The sequence below is a fragment of the Ovis canadensis genome, chromosome X (assembly GCF_042477335.2).
Source record: "Ovis canadensis isolate MfBH-ARS-UI-01 breed Bighorn chromosome X, ARS-UI_OviCan_v2, whole genome shotgun sequence".
Classification (NCBI taxonomy): Eukaryota; Metazoa; Chordata; class Mammalia; order Artiodactyla; family Bovidae; genus Ovis; species Ovis canadensis.
In genome coordinates this window covers 50,248,578-50,272,086 of record NC_091727.1, presented here as the reverse complement: position 1 = coordinate 50,272,086, position 23,509 = coordinate 50,248,578, and the positions used below count along the sequence as shown (strand labels likewise).

The 23,509-nt window shown below is 39.6% G+C and overlaps 1 pseudogene; it reads right to left on the bottom strand.

The window, feature by feature from the left end:
* Positions 1-18,610: 18,610 nt before the first annotated feature.
* On the bottom strand, positions 18,611-23,137 carry LOC138930713 (ubiquitin-conjugating enzyme E2 D3-like; annotated as a pseudogene).
* Positions 23,138-23,509: the final 372 nt, after the last annotated feature.

The following is a 23,509-nucleotide window of genomic DNA, read 5'->3' as shown; positions in this document are numbered from 1 at the left end:
TTCACAGTTTGTATGGAAATACAAAAAAACTCAAATAGCCAAAGCAATCTTGAGAAAGAAGAATGGAACTGGACGAATCAACCTGCCTGACTTCATGGTCTACTACAAAGCCACAGCCATCAAGACAGTACGATACTGGCACAAAGACAGAAATATAGATCCATGGAACAAATTAGAAAGCCCATCGATAAATCCATGCACCTATGGACACCTTATCTTTGACAAAGGAGGCAAGAATATACAATGGAGAAAAGACAATCTCTTTAACAAGTGATGCTGAGAAAACTGGTCAACCACTTGTAAAAGAATGAAACTAGAACACTTTCTAACACCACACACAAAAATAAACTCAAAATGGTTTGAAGATCTAAACGTAAGACAAGAAACTATAATACTCCTAGAGGAGAACATAGGCAAAACACTCTCCAACATAAATCACAGCAGGATCCTTTATGACCCACCTGCCAGAATAGTGGAAATAAAAGTAAAAATAAACAAATGAGACCTAATTAAACTTAAAAGCTTCTGCACAGCAAGGGAATCTCCAAGCAAGGTGAAAAGACAGCCTTCAGAATGGGAGAAAATAATAGCAAATGAAGCAACTGACATAGGACTAATCTCAAAAATACACAAGCAACTCCTGCAGCTCATTTCCAGAAAAATAAACGACCCAATCAAAAAATGGGCCAAAGAACTAAATAGACATTTCTCCAAAGAAGACATACAGATGAGTAACACATGAAAAGCTGGTCAACATCACTCATTATCAGTTCAGTTCAGTCGCTCAGTCGTGTCCGAATCTGCGACCCCATGAATTGCAGCAGGCCAGACCTCCCTGTCCATCACCATCTCCCGGAGTTCACTCAGACTCACATCCATCGAGTCAGTGATGCCATCCAGACATCTCATCCTCGGTCGTCCCCTTCTCCTCCTGCCCCCAATCTCTCCCAGCATCAGAGTCTTTTCCAATGAGTCAACTCTTCGCCTGAGGTGTCCAAAGTACTGGAGCTTTAGCTTTAGCATCATTCCTTCCAAAGAAATCCCAGGGCTGATCTCCTTCAGAATGGACTGGTTGGATCTCCTTGCAGTCCTTGGGACCCTCAAGAGTCTTCTCCAACACCACAGTTCAAAAGCATCAATTCTTCGGCGCTCAGCCTTCTTCACAGTCCAACTCTCACATCAATACATGACCACAGGAAAAACCATAGCCTTGACTAGACGGACCTTAGTCGGCAAAGTCATTTCTCTGCTTTTGAATATGCTATCTAGGTTGGTCATAACTTTTCTTCCAAGGAGTAAGCAAGCGTCTTTTAATGTCATGGCTGCAGTCACCATCTGCAGTGATTTTGGAGCCCCAAAAAATAAAGTCTGACACTGTTTCCCCTGTTTCCCCATCTATTTCCCATGAAGTGATGGGACCAGATGCCATGATCTTCATTTTCTAATGTTGAGCTTTAAGTCAACTTTTTCCCTCTCCTCTTTCACTTTCATCAAGAGGCTTTTTAGCTCCTCTTCACTTTCTGCCATAAGGATGGTGTCATCTGCATATCTGAGGTTATTGATATTTCTCCCGGCAATCTTGATTCCAGCTTGTATTTCTTCCAATTCAGCATTTCTCATAATGTACTTCACTCATTATCAGAGAAATGCAAATCAAAACCACAATGAGGTACCATTTCACGCCAGTCAGAATGGCTGCAATCCAAAAGTCAACAAGCAATAAATGCTGAAGAGGGTGTGGAGAAAAGGGAACCCTCTTACACTGTTGGTGGAAATGCAAACTAGTACAGCCACTATGGCACCCCACTGCAGTACTCTTGCCTGGAAAATCCCACGGATGGAGGAGCCTGGTGGGCTGCAGTTCATGGGGTCGCTAAGAGTTGGACACGACTGAGCGACTTCACTTTCACTTTTCACTTTCATGCATTGGAGAAGGAAATGACAACCCACTCCAGTATTCTTGCCTGGAGAATCCCAGGGATGGGGGAGCCTGGCAGGCTGCCTTCTATGGGGTCGCACAGAATTGGACATGATTGAAGTGACTTAGCAGCAGCAGCACAGCCATTATGGAGAACAGTGTGGAGATTCCTTAAAAAACTGGAAATAGAAACTGCCTTATGACCCAGCAATCCCACTGCTGGGCATACACACCGAGGAAACCACAATTGAAAGAGACACTTGTATCCCAATGTTCATTGCAGCACTATGTATAATAGCCTGGACATGGAAGCAACCTACACGTCCATCAGCAGACGAATGGATAAGAAAGCTGTGGTACATATACACAATGGAGTATTGTGCAGCCATTAAAAAGAATACATTTGAATCAGTTATAATGAGGTGGATGAAACTGGAGCCTATTATACAGAGTGAAGTAAGCCAGAAAGAAAAACACCAGTACAGTATACTAATGCATATATATGGAATTTAGAAAGATGGTAACATTAACCCTGTATGCGATACAGTGAAAGAGACACAGATGTATAGAACAGTCTTTTGGACTCTGTGGGAGAGGGAGAGAGAGAGGGTGGGATGATTTGGGAGAAGGGCATTGAAACATGTATAATATTATACGTGAAATGAATCACCAGTCCAGGTTCAATGTCTGATACCAGATGCTTGGGGCTAGTGCACTGAGACGACCCAGAGGGATGGTATGGGGAGGGAGGAGGGAGGGGGGTTCAGGATGGGAAACACGTGTATACCTGTGGTGGATTCATGTTGATTGATGTATGGCAAAACCAATACAATATTGTAAAGTAATTAACCTCCAATTAAAATAAATAAATTTATATTAAAAAAAAAAGAACCTGCCTGGCAATTTAGGAGGCTCATTTAAAAAAACAAAAACAAAACAAAACAAAAACTCAACATTCAAAAAACGAAGATCATGTCATCCAGTCCCATCACTTCATGGCAAATAGATGGGAAAACAATGAAAATAGTAAGAGACTTTACTTTTTTGGGCTCCAAAATCATTGAATATGGTGACTGCAGCCATGAAATTAAAAGACATTTGCTCCTTCGAAGAAAAGCTATGAGCAACCTAAACAGCATACTAAAAAGCAGAGACTTTACTTTGCCAACAAAGGTTCGTCTAGTCAAGGCTCTGGTTTTTCCAGTAGTCATGTATGGATGTGAGAGTTGGACTATAAAGAAAGCTGAGCACCGGAGAACTGATGTTTTTGAACTGTGGTACTGGAGAAGACTCTTGAGAGTCCCTTGGACTGCAATGAGATCAATCCAGTCAATCCTCAAGGAAATCAGTCCTGAATATTCATTGGAAGGAGATGCTGAAGCTGAAACTCCAATATTTTGGCCACTTGATATGAAGAACTGACTCACTGGAAAAGACCCTGATGCTGGGAAAGATTAAAGACAGGAGGAGAAGGGGACGACAGAGGATGAGATGATTGGATGGCATCACCAACTCGATGGACATGAGTTTGAGTAGGCTCTGGGAATTGGTGATGGACAGGGAAGCATGGCATGCTATAGTCCATGAGATCTCAAAGAGTCAGACAAGACTAAGCAGCCGAACTGAAGTCATAGAGACAGAAAGTAGAATGGCAACTGGCAGAGTCTGGGAGAGGGGAGAAAGGGAGGATTGTTTATTGGGTACATAGTTTCAGTTTTGCAAAATGAAAAGGTTCTAGAGATGGATGGTGGTGATGACAAGGTTACACAACAATGTGAATGTATTTATGCCACTGAAATGCACATATAAAAATGGTTAATATTTTTTTAAGTTAAATACAAATAAGTCAGCACATGAACAAAAATCAATAAAGTAATTATTGATATATATGTTCCTATTGCCATTTTCTAATTGTTTTGGGTTGATTTTTTAGATCCTTTTTCTTCTCTTGTACTTCTTGACTATTTAATTTCGTGCAACATTTGTTGTAAAGCTGTTTTGGTGGTACTGAATTTTCTTAAATTTTGCTTGTCTGAAAAGCTTTTTATTTCTCCATCAATTTTGAATGAGATCCTTACCAGGTACAGTAATCTTGGTTGTAGATTTTTCCCTTTCAGTCCTTTAAATATATCCTTCCATTCCCTTCTGGCCTACAGAGTTTCTGCTGAAAGATCAGCTGTTAAGCGTATGGGGTTTCCCTTGTATGTTACTTGTTGATTCTCCCTTGCTCTTTTAATATTCTTTATTTCTGTTTAGTCTTTGTTAGTTTGATTAGTATGTGTCTTGGCATATTTCTCCTTGGGTTTATCCTGTGTGGGACTCTTTGTGCTTCTTGGACATGATTGGCTATTTCCTTTTCTGTGTTGGGGAAATTTTCAACTATAATATCTTCAAAAATTTTCTCGTACCTCTTCTTTTTCTCTTTTTCTTCTGGTGCCCCTATAGTTCAAATATTGGTGTGTTTGATATGGTCCCAAAGGTCTCTGAGACTGTCCTCAGCTATTTTCATTCTTTTTACTTTATTCTACTGTTCAGAAGTTATTTACAGCTCACTGTCTTCCAGATCACTGATTTTTGTCTTCCAGGTCACTGATTCATTCTTCTGCTTCAGATATTGTGCTATTAACTCCTTCTAATGTATTTTAAATTTCAGTGATTGTGCTTTTATCTCTGTGTGCTTATTCTTTAATTCTTATAGGTCTTTTTTGATCGATTCTTGCATTTTCTCCATTTTTCTTTTCCAGGTTTTTTATTATCTTTATTATCATTATTCTGAATTCCTTTTCAGGTAATTTTCCTATTTCCTTTTCATTTATTTGGACTTCTGTGTTTCTAGTTTTTTCCTTCTTTTGTGCAGTATTTCTCTGCCTTTTCATTTTTTTTTAAGTTATTGTTTTTGAGGTCTCCTTTTCCCAGGCTTCAAGGAAAGTTGAATTCTTTCCCTGAAGAAGGTTGAGTTATTTCTTCCTTTTTGTTTCTGCACTCCTAATTTTGGACCAGTGGTTTGTGTGAGCTTCATATAGGGTGAAATTTGTGCTGAGTTTTTGTTTTTTTCATTTGTTTTTTCCTCTGATGGGCAAGGCTGACTGAGGTGGTACTCCTGTCTGCTGATGATTTGGCTTGTATTTTTGTTTTGTTTGTTGTGTAGATGAGGCATCCTGCACAGGTGGTTGTGTAATGCTGGGTCTTGTATTCAAGTGATTTCCTTTGTGTGGGTTTTCACTATTTAATACTCCCTACTGTTAGATCTCTGGTAGTCTAGCATCTTGGAGTCAGTGCTCCCACTCCAAAAGTTCAGGTTTTGATCTCTGGTCAGGAACGAAGATTCCACAAGTGGTTTGTTTTGGCATTAATGGAGAGTAAAACAAATATCCAAAAATGAGAAACCAAAGATGAACCCCAGACAAATGGCAGTTACAAAATCAGGCATATAATAAGTTAAATAATGGAATATACACATATACATACACACCCATGATCAAAGTGAAAACAGTCCAATGATAATAAAGTATAGTAGATTGATCTGGTGAACAAAGGAAATCAAAAATTATATTTACCAGTTAAGAACAAAACTAACTTAAGCACAAACTGGAAAACAAAACTAAAGCAAGGTGCCAAGTGGGGAATAAAGTAATGAAAACAAAACTAACTAATAACGTTGAGAGGAAAGGAAAGAAAGAAAAGAAAGAATTGATATGCAATGTTAAATAGAGGTAGATGATGAAGATTTATATACATTAAAGATTAACTACAAGGAGAAAAGAACAGTAGAAAAGGCAAATAAAGGGATAAATGTAGAAAAAATATAATAGGTTTTAAAAATTAAAAGTAGAAAAGAGAAAAAACAAAGAAAAAAGGGGGAAAAGAATGAAAACTCCACAGAACTGTGAAAGCCCAATGTAAAGGCAGAGGTTTATAACAACAGTAGGAAATGTGACTGAATATACACATCTACAAATACATAAGCAAAATCAAAACAGTACAACAAAAATTAAGTATGATAGATTGACCTGGTGAAGAAAGGGAACCAAAAATGATATCTACCAGAACAAAACTAATTAAACCACAAACTGGAAGACAAAACTAAAGCAAAGTGACAATTGGGGAATAAAGCAATGAAAATAAAACTAACAAATATGTTGAGAGAAAGGAGAGAAAGAAAAGAAAGAATAGACATGCAAAGTTAAATAAAGGTAGATAATAAGATTTATATACATTAAAGATTAACTGCAAGGGTGAAAGAACAGTCAGAAAAGCAAACAAAGGAATAAATGTAGAAAAAATAACAATAGGTTTAAAAAATTAAAATTAAAAAAGAGAAAAGAAAAGAGGAAAACACCACAGAACTGCAGAAGCCTAACATAGAGGCAGAGGTTTATGACAACAATAAAAAAAATGTGACTGAGGAAAAAGAAAAAAGCTCAAAAGCTTAATTTGATTTCTCAGTGCCAATAAAATCCACAACTACAACAGAGGGGGAAGAAACAGGAAAAAAAATCCAAAATAATCTACAGAACAAGTCAAAAAATAAGAATAATAAATATTTTTCTTGAGTCACTGCTGTCAGAGTCCATTCCTGCGCTGGGAATCACAGTCCACTTTACCTCTCTAGGATGCCCTTCAACACTGTACTGATCTCTGGACCTGCTATGGAGGCTGCTCAGATTCTAATCTGGTCCTGCTCCTGTGTGTTCTTGCCTTCAGTGTCCACAGCTATCAGAACTAGTGTGTTTTCTTTTGTGGGAGCTCTCAATGGCCTTTTATATATTCCATAGACACAGAGTCTGTCTAGTTGATCTTGTGGATTTAATCTGCAGCTAGTACAGCTGGTGGGAAGATTTTGGGGTTTTTTTCCTAGTCACACTGCCCCTGGGTTTCAATTGTGGTTTTATTTCCACCCCTACAAGTGGGTTGTCCACTGGGGTTTAGCTCTTGAGGCTGCCCTGGAGGGCTTGGGTTTTCCCCTGTGAGGGCCAGGTGTGGAAGTGGTGCAGCTGCTTGAGTTGTAGGGATTCTGGCAGCACCAGGTACTCAGGGGGTTGACGGCTAGGGAAGCAGGAAATATAGTGCTCTCGAAGGGTATGGCAACCAGTATTGGCCAATACACTCCAGTATTCTTGCCTGGAGAACCCCTTCTCTGACAGAGAAGCCTGGCAAGCCACAGTCTACAGGGTCGCAAAGAGTCGGACAGGACCAAAGCGACCCTGCATGCATAAACACAAGACTTTTTATTTATTTATTCATTTATTTGCCTGTGGCAGCTCTGCCCCAGTGAGAGTTGAACGTGAAGGTAGTGCAGCTGCTTGGCTTGCGGGGACCTTGGCGGCGTCAAGTGTTCGGGGACAAAAACTGCCTCCATGGCATGAGTTATGGCCCTATCAGAGTCTTTTATTGAGCCTCTTGAGGCTGATGATCAGAAGGCCTCTTTGGCCTGTCTTTCTCTGTAGCTCTGCCTTTCAGACACTTAGAGGGATCCCTTGCTTGGGGTCGTTATCTGCTGTTCAGTTCTTCAGGCACACAAAGGAGCCCCCCTGACTGGGGTCCTACTCTGTAGATCAGTGCAGCAGGTACTTAAAGGGGCACCCTGGATGGGGTGGTACTCTGTAGCTCAGTGCATCAGGCCTTTGATGGGCCAACCTCTCTATTTTTCAGCAGCCCAATGCTGGTGTGTGGAGAGAGAGGCTATGATGATGGCTCCACTCCCTACATGTGACTCAGCAGTACCACCTTGCTTCCATGGCTGCCGGGCTTTTCTCCACATGCATTTCCCACCACGATCCACTCCCTCACATCCTTTCGATCCATCTTTCCACAGTCAACAGCAGCCCTCGCACTGGGATTGCTCCACAATCCCTAAACTCCAGCACCCAGCTGCTGCCCTTCCAGGAGACCATGTTCCTGAACAGTGTATGTATGACTGCGACTGGGGCAAGAACTGTCTAATTCTCATTACCTTTAGACTGCCACAGATCAGTTGTTTCACTCTCAGCCTTAAATATTTCTCCTCTTACTCAGACAATTGCCCCGCTATGGGGATTGGACCCCTGATTCAGTTCCCCCACCCATCAAGGGCAAGTACAGTCTTACTAACACTCCTGTTTCTCCCCCTAGTCCCTTCATCCTACCAAGTTTTGTGTGGTTCCATATATTCTTTTCCACTGGTCAGGTATTCCTGTCTTCTCTCAGCTGGTGTTCTGTATGCACTTCTGTGTCTGAAGGTGTATTCCTGATGTATCTGTGGAAAGAGATGTACTCCACATCCACCTACTCCTCTGCCATCTTGTTCTCCCTCATGTATCTTCTTGATCCGTGTCTCCAGTCTCTTTATCTGTGCTTCCATTTTATTTTCAAGATTTTGAATAGTCTTTACTATGATTACTCCGAATTCTTTTTCAAGTGGACTGCCTATTTCCTCTTCATTTGTTTCATATTGTGGGTTTTTACCATATTCCTTCGTCTGCTACATGTTTATTGTCTTCTCATTTTTCCGTGGGTCTGCTGGACCAGCGCATTATGAACATTTCTTGGTTTTGGGGGCTTGTGCCACTGTTCTCATGGATGGAGCTGGATCTTGTCTCTCTGAAGGACAGCTGTGTCCAGTAGTGTGTTTTGGGATGTATTTGGGCTTTATATGGCTTTAGGCAACCTGTCTGCTAATGTGCAGTTTTGTATTCCTGTTTTGCTGAAAGATTGGCATGAGACATCAGGCACTAGAGCTTGCTAGCCTTTGGATGGGGCTTGGTCTTAGTGTTGAGATAGAGGCCTTTGGGAGAGGTCTTTCTGATTAATATTCTGTGGGGTTGGGAGTTGTCTCGTGGTCCAAAGTCCTGGACTTGGTTCTCCCATCTTGGGGATTTAAGCCTGATTGCTTACTGTGGCAGCAAGACTTCACAGGCCACATAGCACAGACGATAAAACCCAAAGACTAGTGGTGAAAGCAACAGTCAACAACCTAGAACCCCAAAGAAACACATTCAGATGTCACTTTCCTTCACTCTTCACTCTCAGGTTGATGTACTGGAATCTTTCTTTCTTTCAGATTGGGTCATTCATGCCTAATTCTCCTTCCAGCATGTTACCATGCCTTTCTAATCACCTGCTGAGGTGATTTTCCTATGTGATCAGTCTGGTTTCACTTACTCACAGGTACTGCATGCAGGGGCCTGGCATTTGGTACTTCATAACCATTTCTTTATCTTTTAAGCTACCTGCCTGAGAAAAAAAGTTTTTATGATTTAGAATGGTTTTCTGTACTTGATGTAATCTTTATTAGGTCTTTAATTACTTAAGAAAATTGGTTGCTTTTAATATTAAAAGAGCTAAGGATTTTTTGTTTGCCTTATAAGCACATAACCTTCTAAGAGAAGCAGATGATATTAAGACAAGGTCGCAATAATACACAGAATTATACTAAAAAGATCTTCATGACCCAGATAACCATGATAGTGTAATCACTCACCTATAGCTAGACATCCTGGAGTATGAAGTCAAGTGGGTCTTAGGAAGAATCACTAGGAACAAAGCTATCTGAGGTTATGGTATTCCAGCTGAGCTATTTAAAATCCTAAACAATGATGCTGTTAAAGTGCTCCACTCAATATGTCAGCAAATTTGGAAAACTCAGCAGTGCCCACAGGACTGGAAAAGTTCTAATTCTAATCTCAAAGAAGGGCAATACCAAAGAATGCTCAAACTACTACACAGTTGTACTCATTTCACATGCTACCAAAGTAATGCTCAAAATTTTCCAAGCTAGGCTTCAAAAATGCATGAACTGAGAACTTCCAGATGTTCAAGCTGGATTTAGAAAAGGCAGAGGAACCAGAGATCAAATTGCCAGCATCTGGTGGATCATAGGAAAAGCAAGAGAGTTCCAGAAAAACATCTATCTCTTCTTCATTGACTATGCTAAAGCCTTTGACTGTGTGGATCAGAACAAACTGGAAAATTCTGAGAGAGATGGAAGTACCAGGCCACCTAACCTGCCTCTGAGAAAACTGTACGTGGGTCAAGAAGCAGCAGTTAGAACTGGACAACAGACTGTTTCAAAATTGGCGAAGGAGTACATCAAGGACGTATATTGTCACCCTGCTATTTAACTTATATGCAGAGTACAGCATGCAGAGTACAGCATGCAAAATGCCAGGCTGAATGAAGCACACGCTGGAATCAAGATTGCTGGGAGAAACACCAACAACCTCAGATATGCAGATGACACCACCCTTATGAGAGAAAGTAAAGAGGAGCTAAAGAGTCTCTTGATGAATGAAAGAGGAGATTGAAAAAGCTGCTTAAAACTCAACATTCAAAAAACTAACATCATGGCAACCAGTCTCATTATTTCATGGCAAATAGAAGGGGAAAACAATGGAAACAGTGACAGACTTTATTTTCTTGGGTTCCAGAATCATTGCAGATGGTGACTGCAGCCATGAAATTAAAGACCTTTGCTCCTTGGAAGAAAAGCTATGACAAACTTAGACAGTGTTTTAAAAAGCAGAGACGTTACTTTGCTGACAAAGATCCATATGGTCAAGGATGGTTTTGCCAGTAGTCATGTGTGATGTAAGAGTTGGACCATAAAGAAGACTGAGTGCTGAAGAACTAATGCTTTTTAACTCTGGTGTTACAGATGACTGATGAGTGTCCCTTGGACTTCAAGATTAAGCCAGTCAATCCTAAAGTAAATAAACCCTGAATATTCATTGGAAGGACTGATAAGTTGAAGCTCCAATACTTTGGCCACCTGATGCAAAGAGCCAACACATTAGAAAAGACCCTGATGCTGGGCAAGATTGAAGGCAGGAGGAGAAGGGGATGACAGAGGATGAGATGGTTGGATGCATCCAACCATCACCAACTCAGTGGACATGAGTTTTGACCAAGCTCTGGGAGACAATGAAGAACAGGGAAGCCTGGTGTGCTGCAGTCCATGGGATCACAAAGAGTCAGGCACGACTGAGTGCCTGAACAACAACAACAACCTTCCATATTAATGTTTAAATTTTTTTTGTAACTTTTGTCAAATTGATAGCCATCTACCTGTGATCCTATTTAGTCAACTGTTCCATCTTTTTGACAATTTTGAAACTTCTCAAAATAAAATTCTGAATTGAGCCTTTTCATCTGCAAACTAACTTCGAGGTTTCCCAGAAGGCCCCTGGAAAATCTTGAAGTATTTTTCTCTCACCTTGTAAAACAGAGGTATATTTAGGTTTATCTGATATGTCAAATTACGTGGAGAGCATTGTCAAAAAGGAAGTAATGATGAACTGTCTTTCATTATATATGTACAAATATACATTTTTAATGTAGATATTTCAGAATTAACATGAAGTTCATAGAAACATGTTGATATTCTTGTTGTTCAGTTAGTATGTTAACATGTTGTATGCCACAGAAGTAACTAGAATTCCTCCACAAATTAACTTACATCAGATCTTTAGCCATGGTCATTTTTTAATCTTTCATCATTTTCAGTTACTACTATATTGTAATTATTCTCTGAAAGTATTTGTAATTAGCTGCAAATAAGAATGCTCCATGATGGCATGCCTTCATTAACTTGAGGACTATACCACTGAACTGTGTAAGAATTTCCAGAACTAATGAAGAAACTCATGAATTTATATACTTCCCAGCCTGAGATCAAGAAAAATAAGAATTAGTTATATTTGACTAAATGAACTGATATGTATTTTTGGAATTTTTAGAATATAACTTCTTGTTTGATATATTGCTGGTTAAAGCATTTAATATTTTATTTTCCAGATTTAAGGAGACATGTTTTCCTCTTGAGCTATTTATCTGCTGTGGTGTCCTTAGTTGCTCAGTAGTGTCCAACTCTTTGTGACCTCATGAACTGTAGCTCATCAAGCTCATCTGTCCATGGGGCAACTGTAGTGGGTTGCCATGCCCTCCTCTAGGAGATCTTCATGACCCACGGATCAAACTGGGGTCTACTGAATTGCAGGTGGATTCTTTACCAAGCTACCAGGGAAGCCCAAGCTATCTGTAACTTAGAGTAATTTGGTAAATTATATCTTTGTAAACAAAATTCAACCTTTTATCATTTCCTCTTAACTGATACCTCAATAATTTGAAAACTCTTAGTGAATATTCTTATTTTAATGGAAATACAGTTATTTGCATCAGTTCAGTTAGAGTTTGTTTTCCTTGTAACAGAACACAATTGCAAACATTAATTTATTATCACTGCTTTGAATGGAATGTTATATTTTAGAATGATGTACAATAAATCAGATGACCATTGACTTTAAGGCACCAGTGCTTATAAAGCCAGGCTTCCCAGGTGGTTCAGTGGTAAAGAATCCACCTGCCAGTGCATGAGACAGAGGAGAACTGGGTTTGATCTCTGTGTCAGGAAGATCTGCTGGAGTAAGAAACAGCAACCAGCTACAATACTCTTGCCTGTAAAAATCCCATGGAAAGAAGAGCCTAGAAGGCTACAGTCCATTGGGTCACAAAAGGTCGGACATGAGTGACTGAGCACATAGGCATGCTTATGAAGTCACCCCTTTAGAAAAACTGTCTATACCTGGACCATAGGCTTTCTTGCCTTACAAGTGAGTAAGAAATGTCACTTCCTGGCAGGTTGAGGACGCTCATGATATTTCAAAGACCTGAAGAGAGAGAAATACCCTTAAATCCATAGGTATTTCACGCAAAATCTGGTGATGAGTTTTTGCTTTGTTTTCCTAGTCTCAAGAGGCTTTAAAAGCCCAATCTGAGATTCCATATGTAAAGTTCCAGCAAAGCAAACTTAAAAAGGGCCCATATGGGCAATTGCTGTGCCTCAGTTATGTAAAGAGTAAAACCAAGTTTAATGAAACTAACTTATTTTGTAAACAAATTAGTCTTATGAACACTTTGATCATTTTTGATAAAAATGGAGGTGATTGCAGAGGGAACTTTTTTAAAATTGAAAACTATGGTGTACCCATGTGGATTTCATCTTGCACATTTTGTCAGTTCTTACTCAATCCTTCTTTTCTCTTGTATCCTGCTACAGCTGTCCAAATTAAAGTTTCCACTCCCCCACCTTCTGACTTAGAGTCATTCAGGACTGAAACTCTCCTTTGCTTAAAGTCTTGCGAGCTGAAACTGATGACTTCTTATAAAGTTAAATAATTGCCACATCATTTTTTTAATAGGCAGCCTTTGAGCCTACTGCTGTATGGACAACTCAGAAAGTTTACCAGAACACCTGATTTTTCCTCACAGTATTTTTCTCTTTTCTATCCCGTGGTTGGAGTTGAAACCAGTTTCTCTCCCCCACTGTAAAAACCCATTGTAGTTGTTATTATACCTATCTCAACTGTCCTGAATAAAGTCTGTCTTACCATCTTTAACAAGTGTCACTGAATATTATTTTCTTTAATAGTTAGCAAGACACCTTGTTTGGTATTTTAAAACTGACTTTAAATTGCTTTGCTCCCTCTTTTATTGTCTTAACTCTTTTATAGGGGCAGTCAGTAATAACCTGTATTTCCTTTTGTCTTAGACCTATTGTCTTATCTGCTTTTGTAATGAGGATACAATGAAGGAGTTATTACAGAATGTATTCCTTTACATTTGTCCAATTGGATATCCTGAACTTATATAAAATTAATATTTGGTATGCTAATGCATGTGAAAATCCAAACTCATATTCTTTCAGTTTTTTTGTTTGTTTTTTTATGTAACTTTATTGAAGAAAAATAAATCAATTACTAGCAGAGCTATTATTTGATCACTAATCCATTGGCAACTTGCAGCATTTATTCAGTGCTATATTAAACAGTGTATTGGAAGATACACTAACTAAGAGCTCCAAGCCTCCTAACAATTTAAGTGAAAATTAAAAAAAATGTTTGAGATGCTATTTTGGAATAGAAAGGGTGTTTGACTTCCAATTTTTATTCTATGTAGAACAAAAACAGGTCATTCTTTTATTGACATGCATAAAATACATCACATTTTCTGTTCTGCTGATGATATAAATTCAATACCAGTTCTCCAGCCACATCAGTTATGAGCATAAAGTGTATCATGTAACCTCAAATATTTAACAGTGGAAGGCTTAAATGGATGCTGCTAGAATAATGCTGCTTCCTATGATGTGACAACTCAGCATCCATCTTCCTCCCTCTCAGATGACTCTTCAGCATGTTACAGCAATTAGGAATGGTTTAATCTTACAACCAAGACACTGGCCACAAAATACACATCCTCCATTAAAAAAAAAAAAAAAAACCTCCTAGAGGAAAACATAGGCAAAACACTCTCTGACATAAATCACAGCAGGATCCTCTATGACCCACCTCCCAGAGTAATGGAAATAAAAGCAAAAATAAACAAATGGGACCTAATTAAAATTGAAAGCTTCTGCACAACAAAGGAAACTATAAGCAAGGTGAAAAGACAGCCTTCAGAATGGGAGAAAATAATAGCAAATGAAGCAACTGGCAAAAAAAAAAAAATCTCAAAAATATACAAGCAACTCCTGCAGCTCAATTCCAGAAAAATAAATGACCCAATCAAAAAATGGGCCAAAGAACTAAACAGACAGTTCTCCAAAGAAGACACACACATGGCTAACAAACACATAAAAATATTATCAACATCAGTCATTATCAGAGAAATGCAAATAGAAACCAATGAGGTACCATCTCATGCCAGTCAGAATGGCTGCTATCCAAATATCTACAAACAATAAATGCTGGAGAGGGTGTGGAGGAAAGGGAATCTTCTTACACTGTTGGTGAGATTGCAAACTAGTACAGCCACTATGGAGAACAGTGTGGAGATTCTTAAAAACTCAAAATATAACTGCCATATGAACCAGCAATCCCACTGCTGTGCATACACACTGAGGAAGCCAGAATTGAAAGAGACACATGTACCCAGTGTTCATCGCAGCACTGTTTATAATAGCCAGGACATGGAAACAACCTAGATGTCCATCAGCAGACAAATGGATAAGAAATCTGTGGTACATATACACAACGGAATATTACTCAGCCATTAAAAAGAATGCATTTGAATCAGTTTTAATGAGGTGGATGAAACTGGAACCTATTATACAGAGTGAGGTAAGCCAGAAAGAAAAACACCAATACAGTATACTAACACATATATATGGAACTTAGAAAGATGGTAACAATAACTCTATATGTGAGACAACAAAAGAGACACAGATGAATAGAACAGTATTTGGACTCTGTGGGGGAAGATGAGGGTGGGATGATCTGAGAGAATAACATTGAAACATGTATATTATCATATGTGAAATGGATCACCAGTACAGGTTCCATGTATGAGACAGGGTGCTCAGGGCTGGTGTACTGGGATGACCCAGAGGGATGGGATGGGGAGGGAGGTGGGAGGGAGGTTCAGGATGGGGAATCCCTGTAAACTCATGGCTGATTCATATCAATGTATGGCAAAAACCACTACAATATTGTAAAGTAATTAGCCTCCAACTAAAATAAATATTTTTTTAAAAAAAACAGAGAGACTCCATAGACAGCAGCCCACCACAGCAGCTGTATAGGATGCATATACTGTTCTTTTTTAAAAAAAAAAAAATTTATTTTATTTTATTTTTTTAATTTTAAAATCTTTAATTCTTACATGCGTTCCCAAACATGACCCCCCCTCCCACCTCCCTCCCCACAACATCTCTCTGGGTCATCCCCATGCACCAGCCCCAAGCATGCTGCACCCTACGTCAGACATGGACTGGCGATTCAATTCTTACATGATAGTATACATGTTGGACACGACTGAAGTGACTTAGCAGCAGCAGCAACATTTAATTAAAGAACTCTTTGGAACATTTCTTTCTTACTAAGTTAAAAAAGAAAAAAGATGGAACCAAGCCTGCATATTCTGTTTATCCTATGCATCCTTTCTAGGATAAACATCTTCATACTTTTTCAAAATAGCCAGGAACAGAGAGACAGAGAGCTGTACTGGTCTTGAAGATTCTTTTCCACCTTGTCTTGGATCAGAAATGTATTGGCATAAATCTAACTTGTCCAGGTATCTTTAAGATTCTCCCAGAAAGGACAAAAGTCAGATGAAATGTGACTTTTTTTTTTTTTCATTAAATGTTCCCTGGCTACTCCAGCCAAGATTGATTTAAGTGGCTATAACTGTCCAGTATGGTTTGCCCCACTTACAGGATGTTAATCACATTTCACCTTGAAGTCATTACCTATCAGGCCACCTCACTAAATTTCTTGGCAGGTAGAATTCTGCTTATAACTCTGAGGCTAGTGTTTTGCATATGAAAGGCACTTGCTTGATAGCTTTTTTTTTTTTAAGGTGTAATTTTATTGTTTACAGAGTAGTTTGAAATCCTCCAAGTGAAAATGTAAACTGCTGTCATTAATCATTTCCTACTATGTCTTATCTCCCTGTGTATTAGATTGATAAATTTATTTTGTCTGTTGCTATTTTGATCCCCGGTGATGTCCCTGAAAGCAAATGTAATTAGGCAGCTCCTTGGTTTTTATAATTTATGATTTCTGTTTCAGCTCTAGAGAATCATTTATGCTGACCTAAGCAGTATATATTTGGTTATATTTTATGATATGCATTTTCAGAATGGTTTTTATTAATTTTATATATTTACTTGAATATTCAGGCAACTTGTCCTGAGGTTGCGCTGCCTGTATTTCATGATGGGCCATTACTAAGCTCTCTTTACATGATGATGGCTAATCCCTTAAGGCTGAAGTTTTGGAAGCTCATGTGTTTAAGAAGGTCCAAGATCATGTACAATCCTAAGAGGGAAAATGGGATAATGTATCAATAATTGCTGCTGATTGCAAAAACAGATTTTCAGCATTTCATGAGATAAAAGGGAGTGTTGTTTAATTGCTGTAAATGTGTCCTATTCCTTCAGGAATAGGATTCAGACGATATTGCAGTGTTACACCTGGGAATCTAAATATGGTTTTGTACTGATTGCTCATTATTTTTAGATCTTTAACCTCCTGTCTTAATGCACTACTCTATGAATACTCTGATAATAGCGTGAAACACCATTCCTTCCATTAATGATATACCAGTATTCAAGAAAGGGGTCAGTACATTTGGTCCACTTAAAATGTGACTTTAAAGAAAGGTTACATGCCCAGAAGTGGGATTGCTGGGTCATAAGGTAGTTCTATTTGCAATTTTTTAAGGAATCTCCACACTGTTCTCCATAGTGGCTGTACTAGTTTGCATTCCCACCAACAGTGTAGGAGGGTTCCCTTTTCTCCACACCCTCTCCAGCATTTATTGCTTGCAGATTTTTGGATCGCAGCCATTCTGACTGGTGTGAAGTGGTACCTCATTGTGGTTTTGATTTGCATTTCTCTAATAATGAGTGATGTTGAGCATCTTTTCATGTGTTTGTTAGCCATCCGTATGTCTTCTTTGGAGAAATGTCTATTTAGTTCTTTGGCCCATTTTTTGATTGGGTCGTTTATTTTTCTGGAGTTGAGCTGCAGAAGTTGCTTGTATATTTTTGAGATTAGTTGTTTGTCAGTTGCTTCATTTGCTATTATTTTCTCCCATTCAGATGGCTGTCTTTTCACCTTGCTTATATTTTCCTTTGTTGTGCAGAAGCTTTTAATTTTAATTAGATCCCATTTGTTTATTTTTGCTTTTATTTCCAGAATTCTGGGAGGTGGAACTACCTTATGACCCAGCAATCCCACTTCTGGGCATACACACCGAGGAAACCAGAATTGAAAGAGACACATGTACCCCAATGTTCATCGCAGCACTGTTTATAATAGCCAGGACATGGAAACAACCTAGATGTCCATCAGCAGATGAATGGATAAGAAAGCTGTGGTACATATACACAATGGAGTATTACTCAGCCATTAAAAAGAATACATTTGAATCAGTTCTGATGAGATGGAGGAAACTGGAACCGATTATACAGAGTGAAGTAAGCCAGAAAGAAAAACACCAATACAGTATACTAACACATATATATGGAATTTAGGAAGATGGCAATGACGACCCTGTATGCAAGACAGGGAAAGAGACACAGATGTGTATAACGGACTTTTGGACTCAGAGGGAGAGGGAGAGGGTGGGATGATTTGGGAGAATGACATTCTAACATGTATACTATCATGTAAGAATTGAATCGCCAGTCTATGTCTGACGCAGGATGCAGCATGCTAGGGGCTGGTGCATGGGGATGACCCAGAAAGATGTTCTGGGGAGGGAGGTGGGAGGGGGGTTCATGTTTGGGAATGCATGTAAGAATTAAAGATTTTAAAATTTAAAAAATAAAAAACTAAAAATTAAAAAAAAATAAAGAAAGGTTACATAGTTTGGTATGCATAAAAAGGAATTATCAAATAAAGTGAGAGATACTATGTTTATTAAAAAAATAAAAAAATAAAAAAAATAAAAAACAGAGAGAATCAACACCAAAAAAAATTTTTTTTAATTAAAAAATTCTGAATCTTTGGCAACTGTTCTCTTGTAACTACTTTAGTTTCTAAAAGCATTTATTGTCCAAAGCTGGAAGAACTCAAGTCTTATCAGATGAGCATGTGAATGAATGGAGGAGGTAGACAAAAAATAAAACTAAAAAAGATTAGGTCCAAAAGGGGAGCAACCAGATAAGAAAATTTAAAAACAAGGAACAGTAATTTATGTTTATTACAGCTATAATGCAGGTTATTCTGACTTTAAGGTAGCATCACATGGCATACTGCTGACTCCATTCCTGAGATATTTTATTGTACCTATCTCTGTTTTATAGATCTGTGCAATCTCTGGCACTAGGGGGGTCATCTGGGTTTGAATCACATAGCAGTGAACAAATAGATTAAAAAAAAAACTTTAGAAATAGTTAATGCAGGAGACCATTGTGATTTTAGAATATTAAGACAAATGCTGCCATTACTGTTAATATTTGGATGATAAATTATTGTTGTAAATGCAACCTTAGGTGGTTTGAAAGGGTTCAGTTCAGTTCAGTTCAGTGGCTCAGTCGAGTCCAACTCTTTGTGACCAAATGAATCACAGCATGCCAGGCCTCCCTGTCCATCACCAACTCTCGGAGTTCACTCAGACTCGCGTCCATCGAGTCAGTGATACTATCCAGCCATCTATCCTGGGTCGTCCCCTTCTCTTCCTGCCCCCAATCTCTCCCAGCCTCAGAGTCTTTTCCAATGAGTCAACTATTCGCATGAGGTGGCCAAAGTACTGGAGTTTCAGCTTTAGCATCAGTCCTTCCAAAGAAATCCCAGGGTTGATCTCCTTCAGAATAGACTGGTTGGATCTCCTTGCAGTCCAAGGGACTCTCAAGAGTCTTCTCCAACACCACAGTTCAAACGCATCAATTCTTCTGTGCTCAGCCTTCTTCATAGTCCAACTCTCACATCCATACATGACTACTGGAAAAACCATAGCCTTGACTAGACAGACCTTAGTCGGCAAAGTAATGTCTCTGCTTTTGAATATACTATCTAGGTTGTTCATAACTTAGTCTGAAGGAAAATGAATCATCAAAAATACACCGCCTTGAAATGGCTGTCATTAGGTTCCACAATTGTGGCTTGCCAGTAAATGGCACAGGCACAGGAGGGCCTAGAGGAGCTATCCCACTTTGAAGGTCAGGAAGGAGATACCCTTCATCCAAGGTAAGCAGCAGTGGCTGTGCTTTGCTGGAGCAGCCGTGAAGAGATACCCCACGCCCAAGGTAAGAGAAACCCAAGTAAGATTGTAGATATTGCAAGAGGGCATCAGAGGGCAGACACACTGAAACCATACTCACAGAAAACTAGTCAAACTAATCACACTAGGACCACAGCCTTGTCTAACTCAATGAAACCAAGCCACGCCTGCAGGGCAACCCAAGACGGGCGGGTCACGGAGGAGAGGTCTGACAGAATGCGGTCCACTGGAGAACAGAACGGCAGGCCACTTCAGTATTCTTGCCTTGAGAACCCCATGAACAGTAGGAAAAGGCAAAATGATAGGATACCAAAAGAGGAATCTCGAGTCATTAGGTGCCCAATATGCTACTGGAGATCAGTGGAGAAATAACTGCAGAAAAAATGAAGGGATGGAGCCAAAGCAAAAACAATACCCAGTTGTGGATGTGACTGGTGATAGAAGCAAGATCCAATACTGTAAAGAACAATATTGCATAGGAACCTTGAATGTCAGGTCCATGAATCAAGGCAAATTGGAAGTGGTCAAACAAGAGATGGCAAGGGTGAACGTCAACATTCGAGGAATCAGCGACCTAAAATGGACTGGAATGGGTGAATTTAACTCAGATGACCATTACATCTACTACTGCGGGCAGGAATCCTTCAGAAGAAATGGAGTAGCACTCATGGTCAACAAAAGAGTCCGAAATGCAGTACTTGGATGCAATCTCAAAAACGACAGAATGATCTCGGTTCATCTCCAAGGCAAACCATTCAATGTCACAGTTATCCAAGTCTATGCCCCAACCAGTAATGCTGAAGAAACTGAAGCTGATTGGTTTTATGAAGACCTACAAGACCTTTTAGAACTAACACCCAAAAAAGATGTCCTTTTCATGAAAGGGGGCTGGAATGAAAAAGCAGGAAGTCAAGAAACACCTGGAGTAACAGGCAAATTTGGCCTTGGAATGCAGAATGAAGCAGGGCAAAGACTAAAAGAGTTTTGCCAAGAACAAGCATTGGTCATAGCAAACACCCTCTTCCAACAACACAAGAGAAGACTCTACACATGGATATCACCAGATGGTCAACACCAAAATAAAATTGATTATATTCTTTGCAGCCAAAGATGGAGAAGCTCTATACAGTCAACAAAAACAAGACCAGGAGCTGACTGGGGCTCAGATCATGAACTCCTTATCGACAAATTCAGACTTAAATTGAAGAAAGTAGGGAAAACCGCTAGACCATTCAGGTATGACCTAAATCAAATCCCTTATGATGATACAGTGGAAGTGAGAAATAGATTTAAGGGCCTAGATCTGATAGATAGAGTGCCTGATGAACTATGGAATGAGGTACGTGACATTGTACAGGAGACAGGGATCAAGACCATCCCCATGGAAAAGAAATGCAAAAAAGAACAATGGCTGTCTGGGGAGGCCTTACAAATAGCTGTGAAAAGAAGAGAGGCGGAAAGCAAAGGAGAAAAGGAAAGATAAAAGCATCTGAATGCAGAGTTCCAGAGAATAGCAAGAAGAGATAAGAAAGCCTTCCTTAGCAATCAATGCAAAGAAATAGAGGAATAGAACAGAATGGGAAAGACTAGAGATCTCTTCAAGAAAATTAGAGATACCAAGAGAACATTTCATGCAAAGATGGGTTCGATAAAGGACAGAAATGGTCTGGACCTAACAGAAGCAGAAGATATTAAGAAGAGGTGGCAAGAATACACAGAAGAACTGTAGGAAAAAGATCTTCACGACCCAGATAATCATGATGATGTGATCACTAATCTAGAGCCAGACATCTTGGAAAGTGAAGTCAAGTGGGCCTTAGAAAGCATCACTATGAACAAAGCTAGTGGAAGTGATGGAACTCCAGTTGAGCTATTTCAAATCCTGAAAGATGATGCTGTGAAAGTGCTGCACTCAATATGCCAGCAAGTTTGGAAAACTCAGCAATGGCCACAGGACTGGAAAATGTCAGTTTTCATTCCAATTCCAAAGAAAAGCAATGCCAAAGAATGCTCAAACTACCACGCAATTGCACTCATTTCACATGCTAATAAAGTAATGCTCAAAATTCTCTAAGCCAGGCTTCAGCAATACATGAACCGTGAACTCCCTGAAGTTCAAGCTGGTTTTAGAAAAGGCAGAGGAACCAGAGATCAAATTGCCATCATCCCCTGGATCATGGAGAAAGCAAGAGAGTTCCAAGAAAACATCTACTTCTGCTTTATTGACTATGCCAAAGCCTTTCACTGTGTGGATCACAATAAACTGTGGAACATTCTGAGAGAGATGGGAATACCAGACCACCTGACCTGCCTCTTGAGAAATCTGTATGCAGGTCAGGAAGCAACAGTTAGAACTGGACATGGAACAACAGATTGGTTCCAAATAGGAAAAGGAGTACGTCAAGGCTGTATATTTTCACCCTGCTTCTTTAACATCTATGCAGAGTACATCATGAGAAAAGCTGGACTGGAAGAAACACAAGCTGGAATCAAGATTGCTGGGAGAAATATCAATAACCTCAGATATACAGATGACACCACCCTTATGGCAGAAAGTGAAGAGGAACTAAAGAGCCTCTTGATGAAAGTGAAAGAGGAGAGTGAAAAAGTTGGCTTAAAGCTCAACATTCAGAAAACGAAGATCATGGCATCTGGTCCCATCATTTCATGGGAAATAGATGGGGAAACAGTAGAAACAGTGTCAGACTTTATTTTTTTGGGCTCCAAAATCACTGCAGATGGTGATTGCAGCCATGAAATTAAAAGACGCTTACTCCTTGAAAGAAAAGTTATGACCAACCTAGATAGTATATTCAAAAGCAAAGACATTACTTTGCCGACTATGGTCCGTCTAGTCAAGGCTATGGTTTTTCCAGTAGTCATGTATGGATGTGACAGTTGGACTTTGAAGAAGGCTGAGTGCCGAAGAATTGATGCTTTTGAACTGTGGTGTTGGAGAAGACTCTTGAGAGTCCCTTGGACTGCAAGGAGATCCAACCAGTCCATTCTGAAGGAGATCAGCCCTAGGATTTCTTTGGAAGGAATCATGCTAAAGCTGAAACTCCAGTATACCTCATGAGAAGAGTTGACTCATTGGAAAAGACTCTGATGCTGGGAGAGATTGGGGGCAGTAGGAGAAGGGGACGACAGAGGATGAGATGGCTGGATGGCATCACAGACTCGATGGACGTGAGTCTGAGTGAACTCCGGGAGATGATAATGGACAGCAAGACCTGGCGTGCTGCGATTCATGGGGTCGCAAAGAGTCGGACATGACTGAGCGACCAACTGAATTGAATAAATGGCAACCCACTCCAGTATTCTTGCCTGGAAAATCCCATGGACCTGGTAGGCCACCGTCCATGGTGTCACAAAGAGTCAGACATGACTGACCGACTTCACTTTCACTTTCTAATGAAATGTATCACCTCCAAATCAACCTGCATGTGCTAGAGGGTCACGGGCCAAATCACTACGTTCATTATTAATCCATTTCAGCGCCCTAGTCTGTGCCATAGTGTGGCTCCTCCCTATCTCACTCAGTGCGTGCCCAAAGATCCTGCAAAAACCCTTGATTATACCAGCAGCTGGGAAGGATTATCTCTTGCTCTTCCATCGGCTCTGCCAGACAGAGGCTTTTGGTATTGAGGTGGAATTCGTGAGAATCTCAGGGCTGGTTAACAGGAGGTGTCACGCTGCAATGACTAAAGTGCTATTTTGTGCATTCCTCCTGACAGGAGGCCGTCTCCCGTCTTCAATTTTATTATAGTAACTGATGAAAGTATTAAACTTTTTCTCAAAATGTAGCCTTTAAAATCATGAGCAAATATCAAATCTGACTTTTGAAAAATATATTTCATAATGCTATCTCTTTTATGCTCCTCTTAA